Genomic DNA, 26,723 nt, shown 5'->3' with positions numbered 1-26,723 from the left:
ATTCCGGTTTATCCCTTTACATTCCATTCCATTCCTTTCGTTTTGATTCCATTCCATTCCATTCCATTCCATTCGGTTTGATTCCATTCCATTCCATTACATTGCTTTCCATTCCATTCCATTTCATTCCATTCGGGTTGATTCCATTCCATTCCACTCCATTCCATTCTGGTCGATTCCATTCCATTCCATTCCCTTCATTTCCATTCCATTCCATTCCATTCTGGTTGCTTCCATTCCGATCCAGAACATTCCATTCCATTCCTTTCCATTACATTCCATTCCGTTCCATTCGGGTTCATTCCATTCAATTCCATTCCATTCCATTCCATTCCATTCCATTCCATTCCACTCGGGATGTTTCCATTCCATTTCATTCTATTCCATTCCATTCCATTCCAATCCATTCCATTCTGGATGATTACATTCCATTCCATTCGTGTTGATACCATTCCATTCCACGCCATTCCATTCCATTCCTTTTGGGTTGTTGCCGTTCAATTCCATTCCATACCATTCCATTATATTTGGGTTGATTCCATTCCATTCCATTCCATTACATTCGGGTTAATTCCATTCCATTCCTTCCCATTCGATTCCATTCCATTCCATTCCATTCGGGATGCTTCCATTCCAGTCAAGAACATTCCATTACATAACATTCCATTCCATTCCATTCCGGTTGATTCCATTGCATTCCATTCCATTCCATTTCATTCCATTCAGGTTGATTCCATTCCATTCCATTCCATTACATTCCATTCTGGTTGATCCTATTCGATTCCATTCGCTTCAATTCCATTCCATTCCATTCCATTCGAGTTGCTTCCATTCCAATCAAGAACATTCCATTCCATTCCTTTCCATTCTTTCCATTCCATTCTATTCGGGTTCATTCCATTCCATTCCATTCCATTCCGTTCCATTCTGGTAGAATCCATTCCGTTCCATTCCAATCCATTCCATTTCATTCCGATTGATTCCATGCCATTCCTTTCCATTCCATTCCATTCCGTTCCATTCCATTCCATTCCGATTAATTCCATTCCATTCCATTGCATTCCATTCCATTCCACTCCATTCCTCTGTGGTTGATTGCATTCCATTCCATTCCATTCCATTCCATTCCATTCCTTTCCAATCCGTTTCATTCCATTCCATTCAATTTCAATCCATTCGGGTTGATTCCATTCCATTCCATTCCTTTCCATTATATTCCATTGCATTCCATTCCATTCGGGTTCATTCCATTCCATTCCATTCCATTCCATTCCATTCCATTCCCTTCTTGTTGAATCCATTCCATTCCCTTCCATTCCATCCCATTCCATTCTATTCCATTCCATTCCGATACATTCCATTCCATTCCCTTCCATTCGTGTTGATTCCATTCCATGCCATGCCATTCCATTCCATTCCGGTTGATTCCATTCCATTCCATTCCATTCCATTCCATTCCATTCCATTTCATTTCCTTCGTGTTGATTCCATTCCATTCCATTCCATTCCGTTCCCTTCCATTCCATTCCATTAGAGTTGATTCCATTCCATTCCATTCAATTCCATTCCATTCCATTTCATTCCATTCTCGATGATTCCATTCCATTCCATTCCATTCCATTCGGGTTGATTCCATTCCATTTCATTCCATTAGATTCCATTCCTTTCCATTCCATTCGTGTTAATTCCATGCCATTCCACTCCATTCCATTGCCTTCCATTCCATTCCATTCCATTCGGGTTGCTTCTATTCCATTCCAGAACATTCCATTCCATTCCATTCCGATTGATTCCATTCCATTCCATTGCATTCCATTCCATTCCACTCCATTCCATTGTGGTTGATTCCTTTCCATTCCATTCCATTCCATTCCTTTCCATTCCGTTTCATTCCATTCCATTCAATTTCATTCCATTCGGGTTGAATCCATTCCATTCCATTCCTTTCCATTATATTCCATTCCATTCCATTCCATTCGGGTTCTTTCCATTCCATTCCATTCCATTCCATTCCATTCCCTTCGGGTTGAATAAATTCCATTCCCTTCCATTCCATTCCATTCCATTCGGGTTGATTCCATTCCATTCCATTCCATTCCATTCCATTCCGGTTGATTCCATTCCATTTCTTTCCATTCCATTCCATTCCATTCCATTCCATTCTGGTTTATTCCATTCCATTCCATTCCATTCCATTCCATTCCATTCCATTCCATTCTATTCCATTCTATCCCATTCCATTCCATTCCATTCGGGATGATTCCATTCCATTCCATTCCATACCTTTCCATTGCTGTTGATTCCATTCCATTCCATTCCACTCCATTCCATTCCATTCCGTTTGTGTTGATTCCATTCCGTTCCAATCCATACCATTCCATTCCATTCCATTCCGGTTAATTCCATTCCATTCCATTTCATTCAATTCCATTCTGGTTGATTCCATTCCATTTCTTCCTATTCCATTCCATTCCATTCTATTCCATTCCATTCCATTCTATTCGCGTTGATTCCATTCCATCCCATTCCATTCCATTCCATCCCATTCCATTCCATTCAATTCGGGTTGATTCCATTGCATTCCATTCCATGCCATACCATTTGCGTGGATTCCATTCCATTCCATTCAATTCCATTGCATTCCATTCCATTCGGGTTGATTCCTTTCCATTCCATTCCATTGCATTCCATTCCATACCATTCCATTCCATTCCACTCAGGTTGATTCCATTCCATTTCTTTCCATTCCATTCCATTCCATTCCATTCCATTCGGGTTTATTCCATTCCATTCCATTCCATTCCATTCCATTCCATTCCGTTCCATTCCATTCCATTCTATGCCATTCCAATCCATTCCATTCCGTTTGATTCCATTCCATTCCATTCCATACCATTCCATTCCTGTTGATTCCTTTCAATTCCACTCCATTCCATTCCATTCCGTTTGGGTTGATTCCATTCCGTTCCAATCCATACCATTCCATTCCATTCGGGTTGATTCCATTCCATTCCATTCCATTCCATTTCATTGCATTCTGTTTGATTCCATTCCATTCCATTCCATTCCATTCCATTCCATTCCATTCTGGTTGATTCCATTCCATTCCATTCCATTCCATTTCATTACATTCCATTCGGGTTGATTCCATTCCATTCCATTCTATTCCATTCCATTCCATTCAATTCGCTTTGATTCCATTCCATTCGATTCCATTCCATTCGGATTGACTCCATTCCATTCCATTTCATTCCATTCTATTCCATTCCATTGCATTCCATTTCATTCCATTCGGGTAGATTCCGTTCTATTCCATTCCTATCCATACCATTCCATACCGGTTCATTCCATTCCATTCCATTCCATTCCATTCCATTCCATTCCATTCCATTCCATCCCATTCCATTTGGGTTGATTCCATTCCATTCCATTCCATTCCATTTCATTCCAATCCATTCGGTTTCATTCCATTCCATTCCATTCTATGCCATTCGGTTGCTTCCATTCCAATCCAGAACATTCCATTCCGTTCCATTCAATTCCGGGTCATTCCATTCCATTCCATTCCATTCCATTCCATTCCATTCCGTTCCATTCTATTCCATTCTGTTTAATTCCATTCCATTCCATTCCATTCCATTCGAGTTGATTCCATTCCATTCCATTCTATTCCATTCCATTCCATTCTATTCCATTCCATTCCATTCTATTCGCGTTGATTCCATTCCATCCCTTTCCATTCCATTCCATCCCATTCCATTCCATTCCATTCCATTCCATTTGGGTTGATTCCATTGCATTCCATTCCATTCCATTCTATTCCATTCCATTCGGGTTCATTCCATTCCATTCCGTTCCATTCGATTCCATTCCATTCCATTCCATTCGGGATGCTTCCATTCCAGTCAAGAACATTCCATTCCATAACATTCCATTCCATTCCGGTTGATTCCATTGCATTCCATTCCATTCCATTCCATTTCATTCCATTCGGGTTGATTCCATTCCATTACATTCCATTACATTCCATTCTGGTTGATCCTATTCGATTCCATTCGCTTCAATTCCATTCCATTCCATTCCATTCGAGTTGCTTCCATTCCATTCCAGAACATTCCATTCCATTCCTTTCCATTCTTTCCATTCCATTCTATTCGGGATCATTCCATTCCATTCCATTCCATTCCGTTCCATTCTGGTAGAATCCATTCCGTTCCATTCCAATCCATTCCATTCCATTCCGATTGATTCCATGCCATTCCTTTCCATTCCATTCCGTTCCATTCCATTCCATTCCGATTAATTCCATGCCATTCCATTGCATTCCATTCCATTCCACTCCATTCCTGTGTGGTTGATTCCATTCCATTCCATTCCATTCCATTCCATTCCATTCCTTTCCAATCCGTTTCATTCCATTCCATTCAATTTCAATCCATTCGGGTTGATTCCATTCCATTCCATTCCATTCCATTAGGGTTGATGCCATTCCATTCCATTCAACACCATTCTATTCCATTTGGGTTGATTCCATTCCATTCCATTCCATTCCATTCCATTCCATTCCATTCCATTCCATTACATTCGGGTTAATTCCATTCCATTCCATTCCATTCGATTCCATTTCATTCCATTCCATTCGGGATGCTTCCATTCCAGTCAAGAACATTCCATTCCATTCCATTCCATTCCTATCCATTCCTTTCCATTCCGGTTTATCCCTTTACATTCCATTCCATTCCTTTCGTTTTGATTCCATTCCATTCCATTCCATTCCATTCCATTCCATTCCATTCGGTTTGATTCCATTCCATTCCATTACATTGCTTTCCATTCCATTCCATTTCATTCCATTCGGGTTGATTCCATTCCATTCCACTCCATTCCATTCTGGTCGATTCCATTCCATTCCATTCCCTTCATTTCCATTCCATTCCATTCCATTCTGTTTGCTTCCATTCCGATCCAGAACATTCCATTCCATTCCTTTCCATTACATTCCATTCCGTTCCATTCGGGTTCATTCCATTCAATTCCATTCCATTCCATTCCATTCCATTCCACTCGGGATGTTTCCATTCCATTTCATTCTATTCCATTCCATTCCATTCCAATCCATTCCATTCTGGATGATTACATTCCATTCCATTCGTGTTGATACCATTCCATTCCACGCCATTCCATTCCATTCCTTTAGGGTTGTTGCCGTTCAATTCCATTCCATACCATTCCATTATATTTGGGTTGATTCCATTCCATTCCATTCCATTACATTCGGGTTAATTCCATTCCATTCCTTCCCATTCGATTCCATTCCATTCCATTCCATTCGGGATGCATCCATTCCAGTCAAGAACATTCCATTACATAACATTCCATTCCATTCCATTCCGGTTGATTCCATTGCATTCCATTCCATTCCATTTCATTCCATTCGGGTTGATTCCATTCCATTCCATTCCATTACATTCCATTCTGGTTGATCCTATTCGATTCCATTCGCTTCAATTCCATTTCATTCCATTCCATTCGAGTTGCTTCCATTCCAATCCAGAACATTCCATTCCATTCCTTTCCATTCTTTCCATTCCATTCTATTCGGGTTCATTCCATTCCATTCCATTCCATTCCGTTCCATTCCGGTAGAATCCATTCCGTTCCATTCCAATCCATTCCATTTCATTCCGATTGATTCCATGCCATTCCATTCCATTCCATTCCATTCCGTTCCATTCCATTCCATTCCGATTAATTCCATTCCATTCCATTGCATTCCATTCCATTCCACTCCATTCCTCTGTGGTTGATTGCATTCCATTCCATTCCATTCCATTCCATTCCATTCCATTCCTTTCCAATCCGTTTCATTCCATTCCATTCCATTCCTTTCCAATCCGTTTCATTCCATTCCATTCAATTTCAATCCATTCGGGTTGATTCCATTCCATTCCATTCCTTTACATTATATTCCATTGCATTCCATTCCATTCGGGTTCATTCCATTCCATTCCATTCCATTCCATTCCATTCCATTCCCTTCGTGTTGAATCCATTCAATTCCCTTCCATTCCATCCCATTCCATTCTATTCCATTCCATTCCGATACATTCCATTCCATTCCCTTCCATTCGTGTTGATTCCGTTCCATGCCATGCCATTCCATTCCATTCCGGTTGATTCCATTCCATTCCATTCCATTCCATTCCATTCCATTCCATTCCATTCCATTCCATTTCATTTCCTTCGTGTTGATTCCATTCCATTCCATTCCATTCCGTTCCCTTCCATTCCATTCCATTAGAGTTGATTCCATTCCATTCCATTCAATTCCATTCCATTCCATTTCATTCCATTCTCGATGATTCCATTCCATTCCATTCCATTCCATTCGGGTTGATTCCATTCCATTTCATTCCATCAGATTCCATTCCTTTCCATTCCATTCGTGTTAATTCCATGCCATTCCACTCCATTCCATTGCCTTCCATTCCATTCCATTCCATTCGGGTTGCTTCTATTCCATTCCAGAACATTCCATTCCATTCCATTCCGATTGATTCCATTCCATTCCATTGCATTCCATTCCATTCCACTCCATTCCATTGTGGTTGATTCCTTTCCATTCCATTCCATTCCTTTCCATTCCGTTTCATTCCATTCCATTCAATTTCATTCCATTCGGGTTGAATCCATTCCATTCCATTCCTTTCCATTATATTCCATTCCATTCCATTCCATTCGGGTTCATTCCATTCCATTCCATTCCATTCCATTCCATTCCATTCCATTCCATTTCATTCCAATCCATTCGGTTTCATTCCATTCCATTCCATTCCATGCCATTCGGTTGCTTCCATTCCAATCCAGAACATTCCATTCCGTTCCATTCAATTCCGGTTCATTCCATTCCATTCCATTCCATTCCATTCTATTCCATTCTGTTTAATTCCATTCCATTCCATTCCATTCCATTCGAGTTGATTCCATTCCATTCCTTTCCATTCCATTCCATTCCATTCTATTCCATTCCATTCCATTCTATTCGCGTTGATTCCATTCCATCCCTTTCCATTCCATTCCATCCCATGCCATTCCATTCCATTCCATTCCATTCGGGTTGATTCCATTGCATTCCATTCCATTCCATTCTATTCCATTCCATTCGGGTTCATTCCATTCCATTCCGTTCCATTCAATTCCATTCCATTCCATTCCATTCGGGATGCTTCCATTCCAGTCAAGAACATTCCATTCCATTCCATTCCATTCCATTCCATTCCGGTTGATTCCATTGCATTCCATTCCATTCTATTTCATTCCATTCGGGTTGATTCCATTCCATTACATTCCATTACATTCCATTCTGGTTGATCCTATTCGATTCCATTCGCTTCAATTCCATTCCATTCCATTCCATTCGAATTGCTTCCATTCCATTCCAGAACATTCCATTCCATTCCTTTCCATTCTTTCCATTCCATTCTATTCGGGTTCATTCCATTCCATTCCATTCCATTCCGTTCCATTCTGGTAGAATCCATTCCGTTCCATTCCAATCCATTCCATTCCATTCCGATTGATTCCATGCCATTCCTTTCCATTCCATTCCGTTCCATTCCATTCCATTCCGATTAATTCCATGCCATTCCATTGCATTCCATTCCATTCCACTCCATTCCTCTGTGGTTGATTCCATTCCATTCCATTCCATTCCATTCCATTCCATTCCATTCCTTTCCAATCCGTTTCATTCCATTCCATTCAATTTCAATCCATTCGGGTTGATTCCATTCCATTCCATTCCATTCCATTAGGGTTGATGCCATTCCATTCCATTCAACACCATTCTATTCCATTTGGGTTGATTCCATTCCATTCCATTCCATTCCATTCCATTACATTACATTACATTCGGGTTAATTCCATTCCATTCCATTCCATTCGATTCCATTTCATTCCATTCCATTCGGGATGCTTCCATTCCAGTCAAGAACATTCCATTCCATTCCATTCCATTCCTATCCATTCCTTTCCATTCCGGTTTATCCCTTTAAATTCCAATCCATTCCTTTCGTTTTGATTCCATTCCATTCCCTTCCATTCCATTCCATTCGGTTTGATTCCATTCCATTCCATTACATTGCTTTCCATTCCATTCCATTCGGGTTGATTCCATTACATTCCACTCCATTCCATTCTGGTCGATTCCATTCCATTCCATTCCCTTCATTTCCATTCCATTCCATTCCATTCTGGTTGCTTCCATTCCGATCCAGAACATTCCATTCCATTCCTTTCCATTACATTCCATTCCGTTCCATTCGGGTTCATTCCATTCCATTCCATTCCATTCCATTCCATTCCATTCTATTCCATTCCATTCCACTCGGGATGTTTCCATTCCATTTCATTCTATTACATTCCATTCCATTCCAATCCATTCCATTCTGGATGATTACATTCCATTCCATTCGTGTTGATACCATTCCATTCCACGCCACTCCATTCCATTCCTTTAGGTTTGTTGCCCTTCAATTCCATTCCATACCATTCCATTATATTTGGGTTGATTCCATTCCATTCCATTCCATTACATTCGGGTTAATTCCATTCCATTCCTTCCCATTCGATTCCATTCCATTCCATTCCATTCCATTCGGGATGCTTCCATTCCAGTCAAGAACATTCCATTACATAACATTCCATTCCATTCCATTCCGGTTGATTCCATTGCATTCCATTCCATTCCATTTCATTCCATTCGGGTTGATTCCATTCCATTCCCTTCCATTCCATCCCATTCCATTCTATTTCATTCCATTCCGATACATTCCATTCCATTCCCTTCCATTCGTGTTGATTCCATTCCATGCCATGCCATTCCATTCCATTCCGGTTGATTCCATTCCATTCCATTCCATTCCATTCCATTCCATTACATTCGGGTTAATTCCATTCCATTCCTTCCCATTCGATTCCATTCCATTCCATTCCATTCGTGATGCTTCCATTCCAGTCAAGAACATTCCATTACATAACATTCCATTCCATTCCATTCCGGTTGATTCCATTGCATTCCATTCCATTCCATTTCATTCCATTCGGGTTGATTCCATTCCATTCCATTCCATTACATTCCATTCTGGTTGATCCTATTCGATTCCATTCGCTTCAATTCCATTTCATTCCATTCCATTCGAGTTGCTTCCATTCCAATCCAGAACATTCCATTCCATTCCTTTCCATTCTTTCCATTCCATTCTATTCGGGTTCATTCCATTCCATTCCATTCCATTCCGTTCCATTCCGGTAGAATCCATTCCGTTCCATTCCAATCCATTCCATTTCATTCCGATTGATTCCATGCCATTCCTTTCCATTCCATTCCATTCCGTTCCATTCCATTCCATTCCGATTAATTCCATTCCATTCCATTGCATTCCATTCCATTCCACTCCATTCCTCTGTGGTTGATTGCATTCCATTCCATTCCATTCCATTCCATTCCATTCCATTCCATTCCATTCCTTTCCAATCCGTTTCATTCCATTCCATTCCATTCCTTTCCAATCCGTTTCATTCCATTCCATTCAATTTCAATCCATTCGGGTTGATTCCATTCCATTCCATTCCTTTACATTATATTCCATTGCATTCCATTCCATTCGGGTTCATTCCATTCCATTCCATTCCATTCCATTCCATTCCATTCCATTCCCTTCGTGTTGAATCCATTCCATTCCCTTCCATTCCATCCCATTCCATTCTATTCCATTCCATTCCGATACATTCCATTCCATTCCCTTCCATTCGTGTTGATTCCGTTCCATGCCATGCCATTCCATTCCATTCCGGTTGATTCCATTCCATTCCATTCCATTCCATTCCATTCCATTCCATTCCATTTCATTTCCTTCGTGTTGATTCCATTCCATTCCATTCCATTCCGTTCCCTTCCATTCCATTCCATTAGATTTGATTCCATTCCATTCCATTCAATTCCATTCCATTCCATTTCATTCCATTCTCGATGATTCCATTCCATTCCATTCCATTCCATTCGGGTTGATTCCATTCCATTTCATTCCATCAGATTCCATTCCTTTCCATTCCATTCGTGTTAATTCCATGCCATTCCACTCCATTCCATTGCCTTCCATTCCATTCCATTCCATTCGGGTTGCTTCTATTCCATTCCAGAACATTCCATTCCATTCCATTCCGATTGATTCCATTCCATTCCATTGCATTCCATTCCATTCCACTCCATTCCATTGTGGTTGATTCCTTTCCATTCCATTCCATTCCTTTCCATTCCGTTTCATTCCATTCCATTCAATTTCATTCCATTCGGGTTGAATCCATTCCATTCCATTCCTTTCCATTATATTCCATTCCATTCCATTCCATTCGGGTTCATTCCATTCCATTCCATTCCATTCCATTCCCTTCGGGTTGAATAAATTCCATTCCCTTCCATTCCATTCCATTCCATTCGGGTTGATTCCATTCCATTCCATTCCATTCCATTCCATTCCATTCCATTCCGGTTGATTCCATTCCATTTCTTTCCATTCCATTCCATTCCATTCCATTCCATTCTGGTTTATTCCATTCCATTCCATTCCATTCCATTCCATTCCATTCCATTCCATCCCATTCCATTTGGGTTGATTCCATTCCATTCCATTCCATTCCATTTCATTCCAATCCATTCGGTTTCATTCCATTCCATTCCATTCCATGCCATTCGGTTGCTTCCATTCCAATCCAGAACATTCCATTCCGTTCCATTCAATTCCGGTTCATTCCATTCCATTCCATTCCATTCCATTCTATTCCATTCTGTTTAATTCCATTCCATTCCATTCCATTCCATTCGAGTTGATTCCATTCCATCCCTTTCCATTCCATTCCATTCCATTCTATTCCATTCCATTCCATTCTATTCGCGTTGATTCCATTCCATCCCTTTCCATTCCATTCCATCCCATGCCATTCCATTCCATTCCATTCCATTCGGGTTGATTCCATTGCATTCCATTCCATTCCATTCTATTCCATTCCATTCGGGTTCATTCCATTCCATTCCGTTCCATTCAATTCCATTCCATTCCATTCCATTCGGGATGCTTCCATTCCAGTCAAGAACATTCCATTCCATTCCATTCCATTCCATTCCATTCCGGTTGATTCCATTGCATTCCATTCCATTCCATTTCATTCCATTCGGGTTGATTCCATTCCATTCCATTCCATTACATTCCATTCTGGTTGATCCTATTCGATTCCATTCGCTTCAATTCCATTCCATTCCATTCCATTCGAATTGCTTCCATTCCATTCCAGAACATTCCATTCCATTCCTTTCCATTCTTTCCATTCCATTCTATTCGGGTTCATTCCATTCCATTCCATTCCATTCCGTTCCATTCTGGTAGAATCCATTCCGTTCCATTCCAATCCATTCCATTCCATTCCGATTGATTCCATGCCATTCCTTTCCATTCCATTCCGTTCCATTCCATTCCATTCCGATTAATTCCATGCCATTCCATTGCATTCCATTCCATTCCACTCCATTCCTCTGTGGTTGATTCCATTCCATTCCATTCCATTCCATTCCTTTCCAATCCGTTTCATTCCATTCCATTCAATTTCAATCCATTCGGGTTGATTCCATTCCATTCCATTCCATTCCATTAGGGTTGATGCCATTCCATTCCATTCAACACCATTCTATTCCATTTGGGTTGATTCCATTCCATTCCATTCCATTCCATTCCATTACATTCGGGTTAATTCCATTCCATTCCATTCCATTCGATTCCATTTCATTCCATTCCATTCGTGATGCTTCCATTCCAGTCAAGAACATTCCATTCCATTCCATTCCATTCCTATCCATTCCTTTCCATTCCGGTTTATCCCTTTAAATTCCAATCCATTCCATTCGTTTTGATTCCATTCCATTCCCTTCCATTCCATTCCATTCGGTTTGATTCCATTCCATTCCATTACATTGCTTTCCATTCCATTCCATTCGGGTTGATTCCATTACATTCCACTCCATTCCATTCTGGTCGATTCCATTCCATTCCATTCCCTTCATTTCCATTCCATTCCATTCCATTCTGGTTGCTTCCATTCCGATCCAGAACATTCCATTCCATTCCTTTCCATTACATTCCATTCCGTTCCATTCGGGTTCATTCCATTCAATTCCATTCCATTCCATTCCATTCCATTCTATTCCATTCCATTCCACTCGGGATGTTTCCATTCCATTTCATTCTATTACATTCCATTCCATTCCAATCCATTCCATTCTGGATGATTACATTCCATTCCATTCGTGTTGATACCATTCCATTCCACGCCACTCCATTCCATTCCTTTCGGGTTGTTGCCCTTCAATTCCATTCCATACCATTCCATTATATTTGGGTTGATTCCATTCCATTCCATTCCATTGCATTCGGGTTAATTCCATTCCATTCCTTCCCATTCGATTCCATTCCATTCCATTCCATTCCATTCGGGATGCTTCCATTCCAGTCAAGAACATTCCATTACATAACATTCCATTCCATTCCATTCCGGTTGATTCCATTGCATTCCATTCCATTCCATTTCATTCCATTCGGGTTGATTCCATTCCATTCCATTCCATTACATTCCATTCTGGTTGATCCTATTCGATTCCATTCGCTTCAATTCCATTCCATTCCATTCCATTCGAGTTGCTTCCATTCCAATCCAGAACATTCCATTCCATTCCTTTCCATTCTTTCCATTCCATTCTATTCGGGTTCATTCCATTCCATTCCATTCCATTCCGTTCCATTCTGGTAGAATCCATTCCGTTCCATTCCAATCCATTCCATTTCATTCCGATTGATTCCATGCCATTCCTTTCCATTCCATTCCATTCCGTTCCATTCCATTCCATTCCGATTAATTCCATTCCATTCCATTGCATTCCATTCCATTCCACTCCATTCCTCTGTGGTTGATTGCATTCCATTCCATTCCATTCCATTCCATTCCATTCCTTTCCAATCCGTTTCATTCCATTCCATTCAATTTCAATCCATTCGGGTTGATTCCATTCCATTCCATTCCTTTCCATTATATTCCATTGCATTCCATTCCATTCGGGTTCATTCCATTCCATTCCATTCCATTCCATTCCATTCCATTCCATTCCCTTCGTGTTGAATCCATTCCATTCCCTTCCATTCCATCCCATTCCATTCTATTCCATTCCATTCCGATACATTCCATTCCATTCCCTTCCATTCGTGTTGATTCCATTCCATGCCATGCCATTCCATTCCATTCCGGTTGATTCCATTCCATTCCATTCCATTCCATTCCATTCCATTCCATTCCATTTCATTTCCTTCGTGTTGATTCCATTCCATTCCATTCCATTCCGTTCCCTTCCATTCCATTCCATTAGAGTTGATTCCATTCCATTCCATTCAATTCCATTCCATTCCATTTCATTCCATTCTCGATGATTCCATTCCATTCCATTCCATTCCATTCGGGTTGATTCCATTCCATTTCATTCCATTAGATTCCATTCCTTTCCATTCCATTCGTGTTAATTCCATGCCCTTCCACTCCATTCCATTGCCTTCCATTCCATTCCATTCCATTCGGGTTGCTTCTATTCCATTCCAGAACATTCCATTCCATTCCATTCCGATTGATTCCATTCCATTCCATTGCATTCCATTCCATTCCACTCCATTCCATTGTGGTTGATTCCTTTCCATTCCATTCCATTCCATTCCTTTCCATTCCGTTTCATTCCATTCCATTCAATTTCATTCCATTCGGGTTGAATCCATTCCATTCCATTCCTTTCCATTATATTCCATTCCATTCCATTCCATTCGGGTTCATTCCATTCCATTCCATTCCATTCCATTCCATTCCCTTCGGGTTGAATAAATTCCATTCCCTTCCATTCCATTCCATTCCATTCGGGTTGATTCCATTCCATTCCATTCCATTCCATTCCATTCCATTCCGGTTGATTCCATTCCATTTCTTTCCATTCCATTCCATTCCATTCCATTCCATTCTGGTTTATTCCATTCCATTCCATTCCATTCCATTCCATTCCATTCCATTCCATTCCATTCCATCCCATTCCATTTGGGTTGATTCCATTCCATTCCATTTCATTCCAATCCATTCGGTTTCATTCCATTCCATTCCATTCCATGCCATTCGGTTGCTTCCATTCCAATCCAGAACATTCCATTCCGTTCCATTCAATTCCGGTTCATTCCATTCCATTCCATTCCATTCCATTCTATTCCATTCTGTTTAATTCCATTCCATTCCATTCCATTCCATTCGAGTTGATTCCATTCCATCCCTTTCCATTCCATTCCATTCCATTCTATTCCATTCCATTCCATTCTATTCGCGTTGATTCCATTCCATCCCTTTCCATTCCATTCCATCCCATCCCATTCCATTCCATTCCATTCCATTCGGGTTGATTCCATTGCATTCCATTCCATTCCATTCTATTCCATTCCATTCGGGTTCATTCCATTCCATTCCGTTCCATTCAATTCCATTCCATTCCATTCCATTCGGGATGCTTCCATTCCAGTCAAGAACATTCCATTCCATTCCATTCCATTCCATTCCATTCCATTCCGGTTGATTCCATTGCATTCCATTCCATTCCATTTCATTCCATTCGGGTTGATTCCATTCCATTACATTCCATTACATTCCATTCTGGTTGATCCTATTCGATTCCATTCGCTTCAATTCCATTCCATTCCATTCCATTCGAATTGCTTCCATTCCATTCCAGAACATTCCATTCCATTCCTTTCCATTCTTTCCATTCCATTCTATTCGGGTTCATTCCATTCCATTCCATTCCATTCCGTTCCATTCTGGTAGAATCCATTCCGTTCCATTCCAATCCATTCCATTCCATTCCGATTGATTCCATGCCATTCCTTTCCATTCCATTCCGTTCCATTCCATTCCATTCCGATTAATTCCATGCCATTCCATTGCATTCCATTCCATTCCACTCCATTCCTCTGTGGTTGATTGCATTCCATTCCATTCCATTCCATTCCATTCCATTCCTTTCCAATCCGTTTCATTCCATTCCATTCAATTTCAATCCATTCGGGTTGATTCCATTCCATTCCATTCCTTTCCATTATATTCCATTGCATTCCATTCCATTCGGGTTCATTCCATTCCATTCCATTCCATTCCATTCCATTCCATTCCCTTCGTGTTGAATCCATTCCATTCCCTTCCATTCCATCCCATTCCATTCTATTCCATTCCATTCCGATACATTCCATTCCATTCCCTTCCATTCGTGTTGATTCCATTCCATGCCATGCCATTCCATTCCATTCCGGTTGATTCCATTCCATTCCATTCCATTCCATTCCATTCCATTCCATTTCATTTCCTTCGTGTTGATTCCATTCCATTCCATTCCATTCCGTTCCCTTCCATTCCATTCCATTAGAGTTGATTCCATTCCATTCCATTCAATTCCATTCCATTCCATTTCATTCCATTCTCGATGATTCCATTCCATTCCATTCCATTCCATTCGGGTTGATTCCATTCCATTTCATTCCATTAGATTCCATTCCTTTCCATTCCATTCGTGTTAATTCCATGCCATTCCACTCCATTCCATTGCCTTCCATTCCATTCCATTCCATTCGGGTTGCTTCTATTCCATTCCAGAACATTCCATTCCATTCCATTCCGATTGATTCCATTCCATTCCATTGCATTCCATTCCATTCCACTCCATTCCATTGTGGTTGATTCCTTTCCATTCCATTCCATTCCATTCCTTTCCATTCCGTTTCATTCCATTCCATTCAATTTCATTCCATTCGGGTTGAATCCATTCCATTCCATTCCTTTCCATTATATTCCATTCCATTCCATTCCATTCGGGTTCATTCCATTCCATTCCATTCCATTCCATTCCATTCCCTTCGGGTTGAATAAATTCCATTCCCTTCCATTCCATTCCATTCCATTCGGGTTGATTCCATTCCATTCCATTCCATTCCATTCCATTCCATTCCGGTTGATTCCATTCCATTTCTTTCCATTCCATTCCATTCCATTCCATTCCATTCTGGTTTATTCCATTCCATTCCATTCCATTCCATTCCATGCCATTCCATTCCATTCCATCCCATTCCATTTGGGTTGATTCCATTCCATTCCATTCCATTCCATTTCATTCCAATCCATTCGGTTTCATTCCATTCCATTCCATTCCATGCCATTCGGTTGCTTCCATTCCAATCCAGAACATTCCATTCCGTTCCATTCAATTCCGGTTCATTCCATTCCATTCCATTCCATTCCATTCTATTCCATTCTGTTTAATTCCATTCCATTCCATTCCATTCCATTCGAGTTGATTCCATTCCATCCCTTTCCATTCCATTCCATTCCATTCTATTCCATTCCATTCCATTCTATTCGCGTTGATTCCATTCCATCCCTTTCCATTCCATTCCATCCCATGCCATTCCATTCCATTCCATTCCATTCGGGTTGATTCCATTGCATTCCATTCCATTCCATTCTATTCCATTCCATTCGGGTTCATTCCATTCCATTCCGTTCCATTCAATTCCATTCCATTCCATTCCATTCGGGATGCTTCCATTCCAGTCAAGAACATTCCATTCCATTCCATTCCATTCCATTCCATTCCATTCCATTCCGGTTGATTCCATTGCATTCCATTCCATTCCATTTCATTCCATTCGGGTTGATTCCATTCCATTACATTCCATTACATTCCATTCTGGTTGATCCTATTCGATTCCATTCGCTTCAATTCCATTCCATTCCATTCCATTCGAATTGCTTCCATTCCATTCCAGAACATTCCATTCCATTCCTTTCCATTCTTTCCATTCCATTCTATTCGGGTTCATTCCATTCCATTCCATTCCATTCCGTTCCATTCTGGTAGAATCCATTCCGTTCCATTCCAATCCATTCCATTCCATTCCGATTGATTCCATGCCATTCCTTTCCATTCCATTCCGTTCCATTCCATTCCATTCCGATTAATTCCATGCCATTCCATTGCATTCCATTCCATTCCACTCCATTCCTCTGTGGTTGATTCCATTCCATTCCATTCCATTCCATTCCATTCCATTCCATTCCATTCCTTTCCAATCCGTTTCATTCCATTCCATTCAATTTCAATCCATTCGGGTTGATTCCATTCCATTCCATTCCATTCCATTAGGGTTGATGCCATTCCATTCCATTCAACACCATTCTATTCCATTTGGGTTGATTCCATTCCATTCCATTCCATTCCATTCCATTCCATTCGGGTTAATTCCATTCCATTCCATTCCATTCGATTCCATTTCATTCCATTCCATTCGGGATGCTTCCATTCCAGTCAAGAACATTCCATTCCATTCCATTCCATTCCTATCCATTCCTTTCCATTCCGGTTTATCCCTTTACATTCCATTCCATTCCTTTCGTTTTGATTCCATTCCATTCCATTCCATTCCATTCCATTCCATTCCATTCCATTCGGTTTGATTCCATTCCATTCCATTACATTGCTTTCCATTCCATTCCATTTCATTCCATTCGGGTTGATTCCATTCCATTCCACTCCATTCCATTCTGGTCGATTCCATTCCATTCCATTCCCTTCATTTCCATTCCATTCCATTCCATTCTGGTTGCTTCCATTCCGATCCAGAACATTCCATTCCATTCCTTTCCATTACATTCCATTCCGTTCCATTCGGGTTCATTCCATTCAATTCCATTCCATTCCATTCCATTCCATTCCATTCCATTCCACTCGGGATGTTTCCATTCCATTTCATTCTATTCCATTCCATTCCATTCCAATCCATTCCATTCTGGATGATTACATTCCATTCCATTCGTGTTGATACCATTCCATTCCACGCCATTCCATTCCATTCCTTTACGGTTGTTGCCGTTCAATTCCATTCCATACCATTCCTTTATATTTGGGTTGATTCCATTCCATTCCATTCCATTCCATTACATTCGGGTTAATTCCATTCCATTCCTTCCCATTCGATTCCATTCCATTCCATTCCATTCGGGATGCTTCCATTCCAGTCAAGAACATTCCATTACATAACATTCCATTCCATTCCATTCCGGTTGATTCCATTGCATTCCATTCCATTCCATTTCATTCCATTCGGGTTGATTCCATTCCATTCCATTCCATTACATTCCATTCTGGTTGATCCTATTCGATTCCATTCGCTTCAATTCCATTCCATTCCATTCCATTCGAGTTGCTTCCATTCCAATCCAGAACATTCCATTCCATTCCTTTCCATTCTTTCCATTCCATTCTATTCGGGTTCATTCCATTCCATTCCATTCCATTCCGTTCCATTCTGGTAGAATCCATTCCGTTCCATTCCAATCCATTCCATTTCATTCCGATTGATTCCATGCCATTCCTTTCCATTCCATTCCATTCCGTTCCATTCCATTCCATTCCGATTAATTCCATTCCATTCCATTGCATTCCATTCCATTCCACTCCATTCCTCTGTGGTTGATTGCATTCCATTCCATTCCATTCCATTCCATTCCATTCCTTTCCAATCCGTTTCATTCCATTCCATTCAATTTCAATCCATTCGGGTTGATTCCATTCCATTCCATTCCTTTCCATTATATTCCATTGCATTCCATTCCATTCGGGTTCATTCCATTCCATTCCATTCCATTCCATTCCATTTCATTCCATTCCCTTCTTGTTGAATCCATTCCATTCCCTTCCATTCCATCCCATTCCATTCTATTCCATTCCATTCCGATACATTCCATTCCATTCCCTTCCATTCGTGTTGATTCCATTCCATGCCATGCCATTCCATTCCATTCCGGTTGATTCCATTCCATTCCATTCCATTCCATTCCATTCCATTCCATTCCATTCCATTTCATTTCCTTCGTGTTGATTCCATTCCATTCCATTCCATTCCGTTCCCTTCCATTCCATTCCATTAGAGTTGATTCCATTCCATTCCATTCAATTCCATTCCATTCCATTTCATTCCATTCTCGATGATTCCATTCCATTCCATTCCATTCCATTCGGGTTGATACCATTCCATTTCATTCCATTAGATTCCATTCCTTTCCATTCCATTCGTGTTAATTCCATGTCATTCCACTCCATTCCATTGCCTTCCATTCCATTCCATTCCATTCGGGTTGCTTCTATTCCATTCCAGAACATTCCATTCCATTCCATTCCGATTGATTCCATTCCATTCCATTGCATTCCATTCCATTCCACTCCATTCCATTGTGGTTGATTCCTTTCCATTCCATTCCATTCCATTCCTTTCCATTCCGTTTCATTCCATTCCATTCAATTTCATTCCATTCGGGTTGAATCCATTCCATTCCATTCCTTTCCATTATATTCCATTCCATTCCATTCCATTCGGGTTCATTCCATTCCATTCCATTCCATTCCATTCCATTCCATTCCATTCCTTTCGGGTTGAATAAATTCCATTCCCTTCCATTCCATTCCATTCCATTCGGGTTGATTCCATTCCATTCCATTCCATTCCATTCGGGATGATTCCATTCCATTCCATTCCATACCTTTCCATTGCTGTTGATTCCATTCCATTCCATTCCATTCCATTCCACTCCATTCCATTCCATTCCGTTTGTGTTGATTCCATTCCGTTCCAATCCATACCATTCCATTCCATTCCATTCCGGTTAATTCCATTCCATTCCATTTCATTCAATTCCATTCTGGTTGATTCCATTCCATTTCTTCCTATTCCATTCCATTCCATTCTATTCCATTCCATTCCATTCTATTCGCGTTGATTCCATTCCATCCCATTCCATTCCATTCCATCCCATTCCATTCCATTCCATTCGGGTTGATTCCATTGGATTCCATTCCATGCCATACCATTTGCGTGGATTCCATTCCATTCCATTCAATTCCATTGCATTCCATTCCATTCGGGTTGATTCCTTTCCATTCCATTCCATTGCATTCCATTCCATACCATTCCATTCCATTCCACTCAGGTTGATTCCATTCCATTTCTTTCCATTCCATTCCATTCCATTCCATTCCATTCCATTCGGGTTTATTCCATTCCATTCCATTCCATTCCATTCCATTCCATTCCATTCCATTCCATTCCATTCCATTCCATTCTATGCCATTCCAATCCATTCCATTCCGTTTGATTCCATTCCATTCCATTCCATACCATTCCATTCCTGTTGATTCCTTTCAATTCCACTCCATTCCATTCAATTCCGTTTGGGTTGATTCCATTCCGTTCCAATCCATACCATTCCATTCCATTCGGGTTGATTCCATTCCATTCCATTCCATTCCATTTCATTGCATTCTGTTTGATTCCATTCCATTCCATTCCATTCCATTCCATTCCATTCCATTCCATTCTGGTTGATTCCATTCCATTCCATTCCATTCCATTTCATTACATTCCTTTCGGGTTGATTCCTTTCCATTCCATTCTATTCCATTCCATTCCGTTCAATTCGCTTTGATTCCATTCCATTCGATTCCATTCCATTCGGATTGACTCCATTCCATTCCATTTCATTCCATTCTATTCCATTCCATTGCATTCCATTTCATTCCATTCGGGTAGATTCCGTTCTATTCCATTCCTATCCATACCATTCCATACCGGTTCATTCCATTCCATTCCATTCCGTTCCATTCCATTCCATCCCATTCCATTTGGGTTGATTCCATTCCATTCCATTCCATTCCATTTCATTCCAATCCATTCGGTTTCATTCCATTCCATTCCATTCCATTCCATTTGGTTGCTTCCATTCCAATCCAGAACATTCCATTCCGTTCCATTCAATTCCGGTTCATTCCATTCCATTCCATTCCATTCTATTCCATTCTGTTTAATTCCATTCCATTCCATTCCATTCCATTCGAGTTGATTCCATTCCATTCCATTCTATTCCTTTCCATTCCATTCTATTCCATTCCATTCCATTCTATTCGCGTTGATTCCATTCCATCCCTTTCCATTCCATTCCATCCCATTCAATTCCATTCCATTCCATTCCATTCGGGTTGATTCCATTGCATTCCATTCCATTCCATTCTATTCCATTCCATTCGGGTTCATTCCATTCCATTCCGTTCCATTCGATGCCATTCCATTCCATTCCATTCGGGATGCTTCCATTCCAGTCAAGAACATTCCATTCCATTCCATTCCATTCAATTCCATTCCATTCCGGTTGATTCCATTGCATTCCATTCCATTCCATTTCATTCCATTCGGGTTGATTCCATTCCATTCCATTCCATTCCATTCCATTCTGGTTGATCCTATTCGATTCCATTCGCTTCAATTCCATTCCATTCCATTCCATTCGAGTTGCTTCCATTCCATTCCAGAACATTCCATTCCATTCCTTTCCATTCTTTCCATTCCATTCTATTCGGGTTCATTCCATTCCATTCCATTCCATTCCGTTCCATTCTGGTAGAATCCATTCCGTTCCATTCCAATCCATTCCATTCCATTCCGATTGATTCCATGCCATTCCTTTCCATTCCATTCCGTTCCATTCCATTCCATTCCGATTAATTCCATGCCATTCCATTACATTCCATTCCATTCCACTCCATTCCTCTGTGGTTGATTCCATTCCATTCCATTCCATTCCATTCCATTCCATTCCTTTCCAATCCGTTTCATTCCATTCCATTCAATTTCAATCCATTCGGGTTGATTCCATTCCATTCCATTCCATTCCTTTAGGGTTGATGCCATTCCATTCCATTCAACACCATTCTATTCCATTTGGGTTGATTCCATTCCATTCCATTCCATTCCATTCCATTACATTCGGGTTAATTCCATTCCATTCCATTCCATTCGATTCCATTTCATTCCATTCCATTCGGGATGCTTCCATTCCAGTCAAGAACATTCCATTCCATTCCATTCCATTCCTATCCATTCCTTTCCATTCCGGTTTATCCCTTTACATTCCATTCCATTCCTTTCGTTTTGATTCCATTCCATTCCATTCCATTCCATTCGGTTTGATTCCATTCCATTCCATTACATTGCTTTCCATTCCATTCCATTTCATTCCATTCGGGTTGATTCCATTCCATTCCACTCCATTCCATTCTGGTCGATTCCATTCCATTCCATTCCCTTCATTTCCATTCCATTCCATTCCATTCTGGTTGCTTCCATTCCGATCCAGAACATTCCATTCCATTCCTTTCCATTACATTCCATTCCGTTCCATTCGGGTTCATTCCATTCAATTCCATTCCATTCCATTCCATTCCATTCCATTCCATTCCACTCGGGATGTTTCCATTCCATTTCATTCTATTCCATTCCATTCCATTCCAATCCATTCCATTCTGGATGATTACATTCCATTCCATTCGTGTTGATACCATTCCATTCCACGCCATTCCATTCCATTCCTTTAGGGTTGTTGCCGTTCAATTCCATTCCATACCATTCCATTATATTTGGGTTGATTCCATTCCATTCCATTCCATTACATTCGGGTTAATTCCATTCCATTCCTTCCCATTCGATTCCATTCCATTCCATTCCATTCGGGATGCTTCCATTCCAGTCAAGAACATTCCATTACATAACATTCCATTCCATTCCATTCCGGTTGATTCCATTGCATTCCATTCCATTCCATTTCATTCCATTCAGGTTGATTCCATTCCATTCCATTCCATTACATTCCATTCTGGTTGATCCTATTCGATTCCATTCGCTTCAATTCCATTCCATTCCATTCCATTCGAGTTGCTTCCATTCCAATCCAGAACATTCCATTCCATTCCTTTCCATTCTTTCCATTCCATTCTATTCGGGTTCATTCCTTTCCATTCCATTCCATTCCGTTCCATTCCATTCCATTCCGATTAATTCCATTCCATTCCATTGCATTCCATTCCATTCCACTCCATTCCTCTGTGGTTGATTGCATTCCATTCCATTCCATTCCATTCCATTCCATTCCTTTCCAATCCGTTTCATTCCATTCCATTCAATTTCAATCCATTCGGGTTGATTCCATTCCATTCCATTCCTTTCCATTATATTCCATTGCATTCCATTCCATTCGGGTTCATTCCATTCCATTCCATTCCATTCCATTCCATTCCATTCCCTTCTTGTTGAATCCATTTCATTCCCTTCCATTCCATCCCATTCCATTCTATTCCATTCCATTCCGATACATTCCATTCCATTCCCTTCCATTCGTGTTGATTCCATTCCATGCCATGCCATTCCATTCCATTCCGGTTGATTCCATTCCATTCCATTCCATTCCATTCCATTCCATTCCATTCCATTTCATTTCCTTCGTGTTGATTCCATTCCATTCCATTCCATTCCGTTCCCTTCCATTCCATTCCATTAGAGTTGATTCCATTCCATTCCATTCAATTCCATTCCATTCCATTTCATTCCATTCTCGATGATTCCATTCCATTCCATTCCATTCCATTCGGGTTGATTCCATTCCATTTCATTCCATTAGATTCCATTCCTTTCCATTCCATTCGTGTTAATTCCATGCCATTCCACTCCATTCCATTGCCTTCCATTCCATTCCATTCCATTCGGGTTGCTTCTATTCCATTCCAGAACATTCCATTCCATTCCATTCCGATTGATTCCATTCCATTCCATTGCATTCCATTCCATTCCACTCCATTCCATTGTGGTTGATTCCTTTCCATTCCATTCCATTCCATTCCTTTCCATTCCGTTTCATTCCATTCCATTCAATTTCATCCCATTCGGGTTGAATCCATTCCATTCCATTCCTTTCCATTATATTCCATTCCATTCCATTCCATTCGGGTTCTTTCCATTCCATTCCATTCCATTCCATTCCATTCCCTTCGGGTTGAATAAATTCCATTCCCTTCCATTCCATTCCATTCCATTCGGGTTGATTCCATTCCATTCCATTCCATTCCATTCCATTCCGGTTGATTCCATTCCATTTCTTTCCATTCCATTCCATTCCATTCCATTCCATTCTGGTTTATTCCATTCCATTCCATTCCATTCCATTCCATTCCATTCCATTCCATTCCATTCTATTCCATTCTATCCCATTCCATTCCATTCCATTCGGGATGATTCCATTCCATTCCATTCCATACCTTTCCATTGCTGTTGATTCCATTCCATTCCATTCCACTCCATTCCATTCCATTCCGTTTGTGTTGATTCCATTCCGTTCCAATCCATACCATTCCATTCCATTCCATTCCGGTTAATTCCATTCCATTCCATTTCATTCAATTCCATTCTGGTTGATTCCATTCCATTTCTTCCTATTCCATTCCATTCCATTCTATTCCATTCCATTCCATTCTATTCGCGTTGATTCCATTCCATCCCATTCCATTCCATTCCATCCCATTCCATTCCATTCCATTCGGGTTGATTCCATTGCATTCCATTCCATTCCATACCATTTGCGTGGATTCCATTCCATTCAATTCCATTGCATTCCATTCCATTCGGGTTGATTCCTTTCCATTCCATTCCATTGCATTCCATTCCATACCATTCCATTCCATTCCACTCAGGTTGATTCCATTCCATTTCTTTCCATTCCATTCCATTCCATTCCATTCCATTCCATTCCATTCGGGTTTATTCCATTCCATTCCATTCCATTCCATTCCATTCCGTTCCGTTCCATTCCATTACATTCTATGCCATTCCAATCCATTCCATTCCGTTTGATTACATTCCATTCCATTCCATACCATTCCATTCCTGTTGATTCCTTTCAATTCCACTCCATTCCATTCCATTCCGTTTGGGTTGATTCCATTCCGTTCCAATCCATACCATTCCATTCCATTCGGGTTGATTCCATTCCATTCCATTCCATTCCATTTCATTACATTCCATTCGGGTTGATTCCATTCCATTCCATTCTATTCCATTCCATTCCATTCAATTCGCTTTGATTCCATTCCATTCGATTCCATTCCATTCGGATTGACTCCATTCCATTCCATTTCATTCCATTCTATTCCATTCCATTGCATTCCATTTCATTCCATTCGGGTAGATTCCATTCTATTCCATTCCTATCCATAACATTCCATACCGGTTCATTCCATTCCATTCCATTCCATTCCATTCCATTCCATTCCATCCCATTCCATTTGGGTTGATTCCATTCCATTCCATTCCATTCCATTTCATTCCAATCCATTCGGTTTCATTCCATTCCATTCCATTCCATGCCATTTGGTTGCTTCCATTCCAATCCAGAACATTCCATTCCGTTCCATTCAATTCCGGTTCATTCCATTCCATTCCATTCCATTCTATTCCATTCTGTTTAATTCCATTCCATTCCATTCCATTCCATTCGAGTTGATTCCATTCCATTCCATTCTATTCCATTCCATTCCATTCTATTCCATTCCATTCCATTCTATTCGCGTTGATTCCATTCCATCCCTTTCCATTCCATTCCATCCCATTCAATTCCATTCCATTCCATTCCATTCGTGTTGATTCCATTGCATTCCATTCCATTCCATTCTATTCCCTTCCATTCGGGTTCATTCCATTCCATTCCGTTCCATTCGATTCCATTCCATTCCATTCCATTCGGGATGCTTCCATTCCAGTCAAGAACATTCCATTCCATTCCATTCCATTCCATTCCATTCCATTCCATTCCATTCCGGTTGATTCCATTGCATTCCATTCCATTCCATTTCATTCCATTCGGGTTGATTCCATTCCATTCCATTCCATTCCATTCCATTCTGGTTGATCCTATTCGATTCCATTCGCTTCAATTCCATTCCATTCCATTCCATTCGAGTTGCTTCCATTCCATTCCAGAACATTCCATTCCATTCCTTTCCATTCTTTCCATTCCATTCTATTCGGGTTCATTCCATTCCATTCCATTCCATTCCGTTCCATTCTGGTAGAATCCATTCCGTTCCATTCCAATCCATTCCATTCCATTCCGATTGATTCCATGCCATTCCTTTCCATTCCATTCCGTTCCATTCCATTCCATTCCGATTAATTCCATGCCATTCCATTGCATTCCATTCCATTCCACTCCATTCCTCTGTGGTTGATTCCATTCCATTCCATTCCATTCCATTCCATTCCATTCCATTCCTTTCCAATCCGTTTCATTCCATTCCATTCAATTTCAATCCATTCGGGTTGATTCCATTCCATTCCATTCAATTCCATTAGGGTTGATGCCATTCCATTCCATTCAACACCATTCTATTCCATTTGGGTTGATTCCATTCCATTCCATTCCATTCCATTCCATTACATTCGGGTTAATTCCATTCCATTCCATTCCATTCGATTCCATTTCATTCCATTCCATTCGGGATGCTTCCATTCCAGTCAAGAACATTCCATTCCATTCCATTCCATTCCATTCCTATCCATTCCTTTCCATTCCGGTTTATCCCTTTACATTCCATTCCATTCCTTTCGTTTTGATTCCATTCCATTCCATTCCATTCGGTTTGATTCCATTCCATTCCATTACATTGCTTTCCATTCCATTCCATT

This window comes from Pan paniscus, chromosome 18 (assembly GCF_029289425.2).
Source record: "Pan paniscus chromosome 18, NHGRI_mPanPan1-v2.0_pri, whole genome shotgun sequence".
NCBI classification, from domain to species: Eukaryota; Metazoa; Chordata; class Mammalia; order Primates; family Hominidae; genus Pan; species Pan paniscus.
Note: the sequence above shows the minus strand (reverse complement) of the source record.